This window comes from Phalacrocorax aristotelis, chromosome 2, assembly GCF_949628215.1.
Source record: "Phalacrocorax aristotelis chromosome 2, bGulAri2.1, whole genome shotgun sequence".
In the NCBI taxonomy this organism is placed as follows: domain Eukaryota; kingdom Metazoa; phylum Chordata; class Aves; order Suliformes; family Phalacrocoracidae; genus Phalacrocorax; species Phalacrocorax aristotelis.
In genome coordinates, this window is record NC_134277.1 from 137,777,901 (window position 1) to 137,792,884 (window position 14,984).

Below are 14,984 nucleotides of genomic sequence, written 5' to 3' on the forward strand. Positions count from 1 at the left end.
ACATCAGATTTCTGTCTAGACAGTAACAACTTTCATAAAATATTTAATAAGATACTCCATGACCCAAGAATTTTCTTGAAGCTTAGTTTTACTTGCTTATTTTCATTTCAAAGTCTGTCAGCAACTGAAAATGCAGTGTGATCTTCTGATTTGGAGACCTTGAATAATCTTTTTCTGGAGGCTATACTTTTCTGAATGCTATTTTAAATATGCAAAGTGTATTATGGAACTGGAGAATTTTAGTATATTGTGTTTATTAATCATAAAGAGCATGCAGCATACTGGAGGCTGTTAAATACATTTCACTTCAGCAGAAATTTAGCTGGAACAAAAACACTTAAGCCACGTATCCTGAATATAAAGAATACATTTTTTTCTAGTATAATATATTTAACCCATCAGTTAGCTCTCAGGAATTAAGAGCTAGATGGTCTTTCATGTGGGAAACAGCCATGCAGAGGACACCAAAACCTGTCAAATTCTAAACAGGCTTTGCTTTCAGAAACAAATTGCCTATCCACATAGTTGAATATAGCTGAGACCCACCACAGTCATCTTTCTGGAAATTGGAGCTCGGAAGAGTAATCACACACTCCCCTCCAGGCTTCTGTACATCTTGAGATCTGAGGCAGCTGACTTGGCATCTAAAATAGGGGAATGTCAAGGCCACGGGCATTTTTTCCACCAATCTTCATTCTTTGAAATCATAGCTACAACTGTCTTTGTGCTGATACTTGGAATAATTGCAACATGAAAATGTTATTACGTAGGGGTCTAGTTTTCATAGGCTGTTGGACCCATATCTGTACTGAGTTCATATCCTTGAATTTCAGAGGAAGAAAATCCAGATACAATGCAGGGAAGGAAACCCAAGACACTAACAGGAGCATATGATATGCTCACATCCCACCCAGAAAGAACAAGCCATCAGGACTTAATGTGGCTTATGAACCACATCTGCCCTGAGTGTTAGACATAGATATTGGTCAAAGGACTGGTAAGCGGAGCAAGGTTTCATCATGGTTAGGAAATAAATTATGACATGTCTGGAATATGGGAGATTTTCTTCAATTATATTAGCAAAAAAAGAAAAAAAAAACCACAAGAAGGGCCATTATCAGGAGAACAGAAAGGAGTGTTTAAGAGTTTCTTTATTAATTTAAGGTAAACTGTGTCCATGTAAGGCTTGTTACAAGAACGAAAGTAGTAACAAAGTAATGCTACATGTAGATTTAAAGTAAAGGAGGACCATCTTCCAATCTCATATCATCTAGGTATATATGAGATATTGCTAACACAATGTTTGTAAGCTGAATCGATACCTACCAGTGTGCTCAGCATTTATGAGCATCCATGTGAGTGTGACTTGCCTTGGATATGCTTTTTGGGAAGGTTTCTTTGAATTAGTATCCTTATGTGCATGCAAACACATGCATTAGAGGGAGCAAGCATGTTCGCTATCCATTGTTCTTCATTTGTCATTCTCCTTTTTAAAAAGCTTTAACTATCCAAGGAAGGAACAGAGTGTTTTGTGCATAAAGAGACCAATCACACAAGTTAATGGCTAACAAAAAGCTAAATTGAGCAACATTCAAAGTCCTCAGAAACAGAAACATTTTCTGTTATACACTTGAATACTTGCTAAGATCATACAACATATACAATAACTGATCAAGTTTTGTAATGCTTTATTGACAAAAAGAAGGGTACCATCAATTTAGACTGCAATCTTTCTACGTCAAAATGCTTTCCTCACATTGCAAACATATAACCACTGTTAATATTAAATAAATAATAATGGTAATCAGAGTACAAGGAGGGACAAAGTCAATTTCAAAGATTTAAAGAAACAACTTTTCACAACATTGCCTCTAGCTACAGAAAGAAAAGTCCTCATGGTGAAACATGAATGCTGAACCACAGTAGAGTGTCTGAAGTCACAGGTCATATCACTGGGATACTTGTAGATAAACCACCAGATTTACACTGCAATCGGACCTAAAAGAAAGAGAAAATGCTAAACATTTGAATTCTAGCTAAGTGGAGACTTTTTAAAAGGAAGCTATTTCATTATTTATTTAATGCAGAACTCTATCAAATTAGCTTGCAACCTAATTCATCTGGAGGCTGACTAAGCTGATAATTGGTTTAGTTGTTAGTTACAGCTTTCATTCTAGTGTTTAAAAAATAGCCTAAGCAAAGGACTGAGTGTCCCAGTCCCACCAGAACTGGTTTAAAATAACATGATGGTGGGGAGTTCCCATTTATGCAGGTTTTCTTTTATGAAATCAAAATAAACTATAACCTTTCTGCTAGGATTCAGCAACAATAAGTGCTATGCTGAGAATAGCTAGAGGATCCCCTATAAATTTAATCAATAAATGTGCTTCAAACTTGGAAACCAGGAAAAACTAAATATCTCTATTGGGCACTCATGAAAGCTAATGGTTTCTCCTCCTGTGAGCTCTCACTCTGGAAGAAAAACCTTATTAATGGAAAAGGAAAAGAAAATGGATTTGGAAAACAATAGCTAAGGATAGCTACAAATAAAGGAGGTTTATTAACAGCCTTGTAGTTTCTTGGGCAGCAGGTATTTCCTCAGTATTCCCATCTGTCAGACAGGGCAAAATAATAAAAGGTGTTTCATGGAACTGGCTGAAAAAAAATAAGGGGTTTTTTAGAATTTTTTCATCTAGACTCAGTTCAAACCAAACTGAACGCTGCCCCCCCCCTTTTTTTTTTTTAATTTCCCACACATTTTAATTTCTAAAACATGTTTCTTAAAAATGTTTTAGCATACATTTCCAAAACCAGATGAGTTTACTTCATCCTTTAGGGCCGCGATGACAGTGACATATCATCTATACCACTGTGGTATAGCTGTGTTTAGGTACGTAGCTGCACTGAATCCAAACACCAAATGGCAAATGGGTCAGATGAACTGCTCCAGAGCCACAAGATTACATACATCTCTTCATGCTGAAAAAATTCAGGACCTTCAACCTCTTATATGGCCCCAGACCATCCTCTGGGCTTGTTCTGGTTTGATTCTCCAGTTTGTGCTGGGGATCCCCAAGCTGAACATGGTACAACAGATGGAGCTTCACAAGCAGAGAATAAAGAGGAATAATCACCTCTATTTACCTCCCCCAAACAACAGTGTAAAGCAGGACCTTATATGAGGTGGTATAACTTTGTTGCTGCCTTCTGCAATTGAGCCCTTGGTGTGCAATTTCAGCCATTCCCAGACCCCAGATGTCTTCAAAATGCAACAACAACACTCTTTTTTAACTTAGTTTTTACCTTCAGAGTACTTCAGGCTTTCTCTTCCTCTGTGATCTACTGAAGACTAAGTCAACTTCTCTCTGCAACATCACTGAAGATCTAAAGCAGCACTCCTTATACTGCCCCACATACTCAAATGAGCATGCGTTTTATGTCTTCTGTTTACAAGAAATCAGTCTTTTTAAATTTTTTTTTCTTCCAGGAATGGTAGCAAATAATATATACTGAGATACTACTAATTATTTATTTTGCCCATGGTAGAAGTATCCAAAATGAACAAACTAACAAAATTTTGACCCTCCTTCTAGAAAAGACAAACACTTAAGGATAAAATAGTTCATACAGCTTTTAAAATGAAGAAACTTTCTGAAGATTATCCACCTATGTAGCTGTTATATCTGGATACATAATACTTTTTTTTTCCTATACAATACCTGTCTAGAATAAAAGTGAGGGGTTTTTGATAACTTTTCAGTACATTAGATGAAAAACAAGTATGACAGCAGAAAACATCTGATAAATTAAATCTGACATGTTTTTTATCTATATAAAATGGATGCTGAACAGCTGGTAATTGCGAATATTTTACCAGTCATTTTTGATGTAGAATATTGCTTCTGTACTCAACACTAATGAGATACGAGTTGTACTTCATCAAATTGACAGTTCTTAGGTTTTTTTGATGAACACATGATACCTTTCTCAGAACAGTGGATAATGGATACATTTACCTCTGAAGAGAAAAAAATGTCTTAGTTTCATTACCTGCTAGTGACCTACTTTGGCCATGCATTATGAAGCTGTGCAAATATATGGGAACATAGAGTAAACAGAAAAAGTATGCATAAAAATAAATAGAAATATGTATTCAAAATTGTACAAAATGTTCTCTAAAAGAACAGGAAATAAAATAGAAATCTTTAAAAAAAATGAGTAGACTTAGAACCTATTAAAGAATTTAGGAACATTTACCTTTACTGAATGGTTAGGTTTTCATCCTCTGTAAAACTTATTGCTGCTGTATTTATTTTATCTAGTCTGTATTGTTATTATTGAAAAAAACAAGCCGTGGTGATACATGAAAGTAGCTATTGGCTCATTAGAAGTTTCAGAGCAAAGTCTGAGGGATTACTCAAAATTTAATGTTATTCACCCACATAAGCAGGATTAGTGCCTTTGATTGCACTGTGAAAGGAATATAAAGACACTACGACTCTTCATACGCATGTCTAGAGAGATGATTATAAAGCCATCTACAGTTGTTTCAGTCAGATGCATATATGATTTTGACTAGATCTGCATAAGGTCAGTGGGTGAACTGTCTTCTCTTAGTATCACGGTCCTTAAGTTTTTAAATTTTTTTTAATTGTGAGTCTTGGGTGCATGCACACACACTAACATGTAAAATTAATCTGACCATCCTTACCTGTACCGGGGACTTAAGACTTTGAATTTCTGTTTCTGGTGGTGAGCCTGCAGAACAGTCTAGAAAATCCCAATAGAAGCAATTGGAGAAAAGATTAAGCATCTATAAATTGATTTATCAACACTGCTAGTGGAGACTGAAAAGGTGAAACTTGATGATAGTGTCATGCTTCTGACTACCAAATATAAAAACATAATAATATATAGGTATTCGCATTCTACCAAATGAATTCAGGATTATTGTATGGTGGATAATGGTCACAGTAGGAAACTTGTAAATAACCAGCTGTGAGGTTTGAGGTTCTGCAGTGCAAAACTCCAATGGAATTAACTGAAGGTATTTTGAAGAATTTACTTTGGTTTTCTAGACAAAGGACTTATTGTACTTTTCACCCCTCTGAACTCCTTAAAATGTTACATAGAAAAGGGTTTCTTACAACACAATTATTAGGAGAACCATAAATGAGAAAAAAAATTGTTAAAGGGATTCATCTGCAGAAAACAAAAAATCAGGAGTTACTATAAAAATGCAGGGGACTCAGCTATACAGGAAAAACTGGATATCCTTGAACACTGGAGTAAAAGAATTTGGATAAAATTCAATAGTGTAAAAACTAAACATTCTTTTCTATTTTCTTTATTTTATTTTCTTTACCTTTTTCCTTCTTTTTTTTTTCTATCATTAGTAGCACATCTGTTTTAAAAGATCTGTGTCCATTATGTGATCACAGATCATAAGCTGAACCCAAATATTTTCTGCCTCCTCCTCTGTTCAAGCTGCAGCTATACATGAGGGTAGCCTGACCCCAGGGCATGCCACAGTGCAGTCTGGAAGTTAACTTTAGAAGCATCCAATTTTACTACAAGTATCCAAAACTGAAAAAAGACAAAACGCTAAGTTAACATATATCAGGAAAATATTTCTGATGTAGATTAGAGATTGGTAGTGCTGTAATGTTGATGATCCCAGACACCCAAGTTAAAAGTGTAGGTATTCAAAACAGTGCAATTATAGAGAAAAACTATCTCAGGGATTTTAGCCTAAATAAAATCTGATCTTATTATCTGTATATGCATCAAGGAATTAAAATGATCATTAAAAGTAACACTGGTACATATAAAAATCAGTTCATTCCAGAGAGATACTGGAAGACATTTTCTAAAAGTTATTACAGTCAGGTTTTGGATTAGCTTCACCAGAGGAGTTATGAGGAGCCTGAACATGTTACGAAAGACTGCTGGCTGTTGGTGACAGCAAAGCGTACTGCATTCTATCATCCAGAAAATCCCTTCGGTTTTAGTGTTCTTCATTACAAGGATGTTTGCACAGAAAAAAAAGGAAAAGGAAAAAATTATTACAGAATATGGATAAAGAAAATATATTTGGCATTGATGGACTTATGCTATTGGCTGATACAAGTTCTTGGCATAGTCATTCCAACTGTCTCTTCTAAATTTTGTGTATCCTGTACTACAGGTCAGGAAGCACAGTCCTGTCATTCTGTAGTATCTATTCTTTTTTACTAATAACATTTGAAAAAGAAAAAATCAACCCTGTAACAAAAATATATCTGTATGAAAAATAATAATGAAAAAAAATTTCTTCTCACTCATACAGCCTTTTAAATTTTTATTTTCTGGAAAAATCCATAAATCCTACATAATAAAATAGGACTGGGAGGCCTTCCTTGTTACTTCAGGCAATGACCTTATTTACAGTAAAACCATCATAAGACTTTCCAAGATAATAGACAGGAGAAAATCCTGGAGCCTGAAAGAGTCATGGGGCAGAATTGAAAAGTGCTGAAAGAGGAATAGTACTTTAGTAGCCTCCAGGTCTGTGAATGAAACCACAACAACATAAGAACGTGATCTCTAGGTGAGTGTAAGCTCTCAGGATATAACTTCTGATTTAGGACCTAACTGCAATAAATGGAAAGCATATATGCTTTAAACTTGCTAACTACCAGTCTAGGTTGCCAAAAATCTGAAATCTTTATTCCTTACAAGACATTCTCTCTCATAAACAATTTTAAAATTTGCTTTAATTTTCTTAGTCTCAGTTTACTTTAGGTGAAATTTCTCTCCACCTTCCACACCTTCACAAAGGTGTTAGGACAAGAAAAGGCACTGGAGGCCTTTCCTCATCTTTGATGAGGATAACAATGAAAATGATTTGTTAATACCAAAACACTGAATTGAATTTCAATGACTGAGACCTTTCTTGCACAGAACAGAGGCACCATCTAAAAGTTTAATGCATTTTAAAATATGTTCTGATTAATGGGCGCAGTTCCACCCCATGAAGACCTGACTTAAATCTAACTATGGAGACAGATTTTAGTAAACCTCTACGGAGATGATGAGTGCAGGTTATTATTTTCCAAGTCTAACACGTCTTCAAGCATTATGCTCATCAAACCCAGGCTCATTTAAAAAAAAAAAATGTTAAAGCTTTAAAGATTTTATAGGTTTCTGCTATAAATATAGAAGAGACAATAAAAATTCCCAATGCAATTTCAATTACTGCATCAATAGCTCTATTTTAACAAGGTTTAAGGAGCATAAATATTTGATTCTGCTCCTCAAATGAATGCAGCTAACAAGTAGAAGCAATAATTATTCTATTTCTGAACACTGATTTGAAGGACCTCAGCAGGTAACAGAACCCAGTTGCAGATTGAAAGGTGAAATATATGAATTTGAAGGCATCCCAAGAATCTTGCTGCAGCATTGCCTCAGTTATAATAAAATTCCTAAACCTGTAATTTTTAAAACAAAATCACAAATAAATCTTCCAAAGTCATGAAATTTAAAAAAATTGATAAATATTGAATGTTTTGATCTGTCTCTTGATGTGGGTTTGTAGCATATATTTTGCTTACAGCTCAGCTACAAACTGTAATCATAAACTTCAGACATATAATCTATTCAAAGTAAAAAAAAAATATGCCAGTAATTTGCAGATCTTTGTGGTGCAGGTTTTACAAAAAAATGCCATATATTGTAAGGTACATCATAAGATTAAGTCATGTGGCAGCACTGCACTGTTTGGGAACATTTTCACTTTAGGAGGCTGACAGACTCCAGATGAGGCACAGTTTGTGGTACCTCTTGGCTTCATCACATTAACTTTGGAACTATGCTGTAGAAAAACACTTCCCTGTTGTACAAGCAATAAATAACTAACGGTTTGAGTACTACTCGAATTTAGAGTTTTATGAAGTAAAAATCAAAACTAGGAAAGTGGAAATACTTTCAAAGAGTATATTGTGAATTGTAGTGATGTGAACAACATCTAGACTATCGATTAAACTGACCAAAAGGTCTCTTTTAAGAATTTTAAGATACTTACAAGATCAAAAGAATCTTAAATAAATGTTAGATATGTAGAAATTATTTATTTTGATTACTTACACTCAAAACCTTACATAATTTATTTATTTATCAGTACATGTTTCTTTTTCAGTATTTTCGTCTTTTTAAAGATAAGTTCATTAGGAAGATAGAAAATGACTTCAGTTTCAAATAATGTAGTTTGCAACTGTATTCAATACAGTTTCTTCTTCCACCCACAAAGTGCATGCTATTTAAAATCCATTGTATGAATTTTGAAATTTTGTCCCTGAAAATGTCAAACTTTCTGCTGTTATGCTGGATAAGTCTTAGAAATCTGAAACATTTAGCTGAAAATGTTATACCCTGTTCAGAATGACTGTGTGATCCTAACCCTGTATAGTGCTGTGCTTTTCATATTTTTGCTGATGTTAGTAAGAACTATAATACACAACATTTTGCCCGACAGGAAAATGGTATACTTAACATATATATTACATAATGCCTCTCTGAAAAATGTTAAACAATCACTGCAAACTCTCTCTTGCTGTATTTCTTATGTTTTTTAACTGAAGTATCTCAAGAGGTACAGCAATAGGCACAGAGAAAGAATGTCTCGGTCCCATAACCTACAATTTTATGAATCCTATTGGGACAGTACATATATAGTGTCAGATTTTGTAAGGGTAGAGATAAAAGATGATTTCCAGAATTTTTAGAAGTAAATTGATATGCTTAAATAGTACACCCACCAACTTTTTATTCTGGATAGATTAGTCAGTGAAACTGATGATGGCATTCTATATAACACCAAAACCCAGTAAATCAGCCCCTACTTAGTCAGTAATTGTGTATGACTAAACAGGTGAAAAAACAAATACATGATTCTGAATACATCAACACCTTTCAATAGGGTCATAGTTAAAACCAGCCAGGTACTGGTGTTTGAGTTACTTCTTATGGTCTAATTGTCATTTCACAGATATGCTGTGTTAAAATATAATGGCAATAGTTTTCTTTGTATTCTAATTTATTTGTAGGTTGAAATAGGCATCCTCAAATAGCATTTAATCCAGTCCTTTATTTTTCCCTCTGTGTGTTCTACTTTCCACATCTTTATGTCATAGCCAATTATTTAAAAATGAAAGTTCACTATGTCATTTTGCCTGAGTCTATTAACTTGACTGCAATCCCTCCTGTTTTATCTGCAAAAATGTAGATCCTCCTCAGGGTTTCCAACCAGATGGGATACTGCTAGTACATCAAACTGCCAGCCAAGAGAGCTGATTTCTGACAGGCATAAATAGGAGTTAGACAAGGATTCTACAGATACAGAAACTAAACAAAGTCTTTTTAACAGTGCTGCATTTACCGTTCATTGCTTTAAAAACCAGGAGTCCATTATTCTTTGTTTGGTAGATTTATAAATAGAATACTGTAAAAATGAGCTTTATATTTTAAGTAGTCTGTTTAAAATGTGAATATTTCTGTGTCTCCAAACTTTTCTCTAATAAAATCTGAAAAATATGAAATATTTTCTTTGCTGTTGCAGTCTTACCCTGCTAAGTGCATCTGCATCATATTCTGCTCAATACCATCTCTTATGCCTCCCAATTACTCATTTGTGAGGCTATAGGTGGCCTAATTTTGAATGTGAGATAACAATTATTGTTCTAGAGTGATCAGCTGTTTTTTTTTAAATTTTCTCCAGAAATAAATATTATTAAATGTTTCAGACAAAATTTCTGTTATGACAAATAAAGCTTTACTTTGACTATCAAAGGATGGAAAATACATTCTTACAACCTTTTTTAATTTTGTATTTTCACTGAAAAAGCAATGCTGATGTTTTTTTCTCTTTTCTATAGTACAGATACACAGATAGAGTTATTTCTCTTTTCTATAGAAGACGTTTAAGAAGGCATCACCCTATTCTTAAGTAGCTTAAATGATAGAAGTCAAATTATAGAAGAGACATGGAGAAGAGTAAACTTTTTTCTTAGCACATAACATCTTTCCTCTTTTGAACATGATCACAGTAGAATATACATATTTCAAGGCTTAGTAGTTTGACATTCAAACCAACAATATTGCTGTTCCTCTAAGAAGCACCCCATTCTTTTTGTGCCTAGGCAGCTGAGCAGGGACAAGAATCAATATCTAGAAGGGGCATATAATAGTACATCCTCTTCAAGGCACGGTCTCAGGAGTAAAATATGCTTGCTGATATACTGTTACTGGTTGGCCATATGTTCTGATTCTGTTTATGTAGAAATAAACAGCCCGGATGTGTATTGACATTTGAAAGTTGCATTTCCACTTACATGTAGCATATGCTTTTCAGTCAAGGTATGTATTCAAAGCATCTAGAAAATTCTCATTCTGAAACTGTAAAAAGACAATCCAAACTCTAATTTGATTCCCAATATTGGTGTTGCCTACTTCTCTATGCATAATTATTTTTACTGATGAGAAAGACTGGTGCTGAATCCAAAAATAATGAAAGTCAGTGTAAACTTACTATCAGATGCTTTGCATTAAGTTGCAGAAAACCAGCTATAGCAGATTGTGTGGAAACAGGCTAAATTTTACTGAGAATTTTGTGAATTACAAGGTCACTTGCCATGAACCTCTATCATCATGAATAATAACAGATTCATATAGGGGGCCAGGACAATACTAACATAACTTAATAAGTAAGCTGGACTGATGGCACAGAATGCCAAATAAATGGCAACATGCCGAAAATAGAGATGAAATCATTATTTTGTAGATTGGAGACAAGTCCCTGTAGTAGGACAGGCTGTCACAAAGATTTGTGAGCAGTATACTAAAGATTTGAAAGTGAAGTTTATGGTCAAGATAATGCCAAAGGTCTGTACTACAAATATAAATAAGGAGTCTGAGTTAAGACAGTAAATAAAAATTATTACAGGTTTAATTGTCCTTAAAAAAATAAACAGTGCTTGGACTGAAGAGGTAAAATGAAGCCTTTACTCTAGTTGATCAGAACAACCCCACTCAAGAACTGATGTAAATTTTTTAAATTGATTTATCTGTGTATCTTAGTTTTGTGAAAATTATCACAAGTAGCTAATATTAAAATTAGAGCTAAAAGACCAAAAAAAGATATTTAAATCAAGTCTTGGCTCAAGGGGTCAATTTCGAATACAGGCAGTTAGAATTTTTTACTGATTTCTGTAGCAACAGAGAAAGATGATAGGCAAATAATTCACTTACAGGTACTCTTCTGTAGGACTCTTTCATGTAAGTTTATGGTTTGCCACAGGTAAAAATAGTATAAAAAAAATTAAAAAGAAGAGACTGAGAGAAAGAGCCTAAAGAAAGTGCACGCAGTCATTGTTATGGGCAAACTTTTCTAAGACAACAGTAGATGGTGCCTATAAATACTTTGTGTCTAGTGTCCCACTCACAGAATTTGTAAGAGTCTAAGAATAGTAGTAAAGGATATAAGCAAGCAAGGAATAGTGGATACTTTAGAAGAACCTATACTTCTCTTTCTTGGCTAAGAATAAAAGGGAAGTATTATGACTGAGCTGAAGCAGGAACACATGTAAAAAAGTCAGGACCTGAGGAGATCTGTGGAGAGGTGAGCTAGAATGTGAAAACAAATGAGGTGAAGAAGATGCAGAGCATAGGAAGAGACTAAGCACATAGGAAGTAAACAGATGAAAACTAAAGAAGTCAACAGGGAAATTACCATTAACAAGAATAGCAGCCTTTGGCATATTTGTGTTAAGACTGTCAGAGAACGAGTTGCTTTTTGGCATTGCTTTTAATTTTTGTGTATGTTCTTTTCCTTATTAAATAGTAAATATTTGAGTAATAGAATGATTGCAGCTCATGCAGATCCAAAATCTAAAAATAACGTGACTGACAGAGGCAGATGGAGTCAAAATTAAAAAATGGGAAGCTTCACCACTGCAAATAGTAGAAAAAAATCTCCAAATATAAATTGGTAAAAATCATAGAACTTATTGTAGAACTTATCTACAATGGGTTAGAAAGCAATGAAGACAATATATCAGAGTACTGTTCTGGATGTTTCATTTTCAGGTGTCCAAGTGGATGAATGTTAACAACCTCTTAATAGTAGTAAGCACTGTATATATCTCAGATCCTTTTAACACCTGGATAGTTATTTGAAATTGGAGTCACTGTATTTTCCAAATACTCTCTGACAGTCTTAGCTTGTATGTCTTAGCAAGCAAATTACCATTGGAATTCAAGGAAATTAGCTGGAATAAATGTTGCAATCTGAACATTTATTCAGACAGTTTAAGAGAAGAGGAAAATTTCCAACCTAGAAGTTTAAGAGACTAGGAGGAAATAGAGGAAGAACCCTTACAGAAAGCACTTCTTAATTCTACATCACTTTGTCTGGAAATATATTTTTCAGATCATATGTTTTAGCTATTAAACTAGTGCGGTCATTTCAAAATCCAACTTCTTTGGTTACAGATTAATCAGGAAAGACTCTTTTCCTTAATGCGCAAAGTTCCTGAAGAGAACTTCACCTATATGAGCTCCTGAAGAAATATGCTTCTTCTACTCTCTTATTATAGGCAATAATGGAAGTAAAATGAGAACAGACGAACAACCAAAAAAATCACTGCTATGTCTGGCTTAGAGTGCCAGTTTTGCACAGGTTGAATCTGAGCCTGTGTGCAAAATCTATCTAGTGGGGTGCTAAAAGACTTTTCTTTTGTCTCCAAAGCAGAGATTCTTTTCAAATTAATCAGATAGATGCGCCACACTCTGAATTAGCTAGATGTACCACCAAACCAATTCCACATCCAGCACTTTCTGAGTGAGAAAGCTCCCAGTGACGCCCCAAGGAACAGTAATGTGCTCAGAGCACAGCTGAGGCACACAGGTTGTATACAGCAGATGGTAACAAGCATGTGTTTTAGGCAGAGCTGCATGACATTTTCTCTAAAAGTGTTACTTTTACTTAATATCTTTTCTTGTTGTGTTCACTACGCTGTCAATCCTCATTGAAAAGCTGGAGAGTGTTTGACTACAGAAGCCTGGGAAGGAGCCTCCTTCAGCAGTAGCCACTTATTCCTCTCCCAGATGGGCATTAACACAATGCAGAGGCCTTTCCCTGAATTGTAGTTTGGAAATTATCGCTTCTTATTTCTCACTAATGGAACATTAGTTGAAAATAAGAAAGCTGTATAAAAAGTTGCAGGAAAAAATAGTTTACCAAAATCTGTGCACGGAATTGCTTTGTTACTTGCCCATTAGAAATGTTTCTAAGTGAGCTATCTTAGCTCGGGCCCCTGTGTAAGGCTTGTCACTGCATAGAATAAGAAAACCATTACTTTCTGAAATCATCATTGCATTTATGAGACTGTCCAGACAATGAGGGCAAATGGCATTCAACATCCCAGCCAGCTCTTTGCTGCTTGTGGGCAGTGTCAGGTACAAATGAGCTACTTAGCAATCTTGTCATTCCTGTACTTACAGCACTCTGAGTTTACAGCAGATACGCTAATGTGAACATAGCGTCTCTTGCTTTATGTTGATGCACAGTCTGCTCTCTATACATATTCAGTACGGTTTTAGATTTGATTTTGGGGGAAGATTTCCTTTTAAGGATGGAAATTGTGATGAATGTCAGGAAAACTTGAGAACCACTGCAGTGAGCAGAGAGTGGTCACATCAATGCTTGACCTTCCAGGAAGTCAACTTGCAGTACATTTTCATTGTTGCCTGCATGTTTCTTGCCAACATTTCACAAAAACATTTCTGTCTGAAACAGCTCCCTAGTGTGGAGATGTATCAAGCTCCATTAAGAAGGAAGCCAGATGTACTGTTCATAGGTGTATTAGATTTTTTTGATTATTAATAATGTTTTATGCCATAGATGGGAGAACTCGGTCTTTCATAACATAGATATTCCTGAGAGTTGTAATTGCCAGGGACTTTAAAGCAAGGGTTTTGCAATTTGTAGAACTTTTGTCTTCAAGCTTCAGATCTTTCATTCATGTTATTTCAGACTCCTTAGGTTTCACTACTTAAAAAAAAACCACAACCCTCTTGCTCTGGGGAATTGGACACAGCAGAGAAGAAACTTAATATCCAGTGGCAAAACAACAATAAAAAAGAAAACCCTTTCTGAAATTTAAATACTTTGCAAGCAAGAGCATGGTCACAGAACACTGATCAACATGCTATGAGCACAGACATAAGCTTATTCTTCTAACTTTCTGCCATTCAAGAATTTAGAGGACAATTCAGCCTCTTCTATCCCATGCTCTCCCCAATCTTTGATGTGTGCCACAGACAGGAGTGGCCCGAGTGGGACAGAGTTGCCTAGGGCGCAGGAGCTGACACACAGCCAACACCATCTCTGCAGGCTTCACAGGCTACCGCTCTCTTGCTTTTCCAGGCAAGGAAGAAAAGACACCTTACTATGGTCTTTGCAATTTTTCCCTCAGAATAAAGTTTCAGTTTTCAGACAAAACCTTCAGTTGAAACAGTCTATAGAAACCCAGAAATTTTAGGTGTATCTTCAAGGGCTAACTTCTTTCTGCAGTGAAATCTTTCCTTTCTTGCTAAGCTCATTCAGGATTAAACAAAGCACTGTCCCAGATGAATCCAATAAGCAATCAGAACTGGCTAAGTCCACAAATGCTTTATTACAATCTAGTACTGCCTTTTATTTCTTTTTCTTTTTCTTCCTTTGAGAAGCAGGTAATTGTCATTGGGGCTTGGGCTGAAAAAAGATTTCTTTTATCCTTCCTGTGAGTGTGGAAAGATGGCAGAGAAATTAGGTTTTCAGTACTGAAAAGCTGATATTGTGGATTAACTTTTTGCAAAACCAAGGTGTGAGGAATTGGTGATACAGTTCAAGTGCTGAGGACCATGTTCATTGGAGAATTTTTTTCTATATAAAACCCTTTAAGCTG

At 35.1% G+C, this 14,984-nt stretch overlaps 1 protein-coding gene across 2 annotated transcripts in view; it reads left to right on the top strand.

Moving 5' to 3' along the window:
- RALYL (RALY RNA binding protein like) overlaps positions 1-14,984 on the top strand; it is a 396,442-nt gene that overhangs the window by 78,709 nt on the left and 302,749 nt on the right. The gene's annotated exons all lie outside the window — the stretch shown is intronic.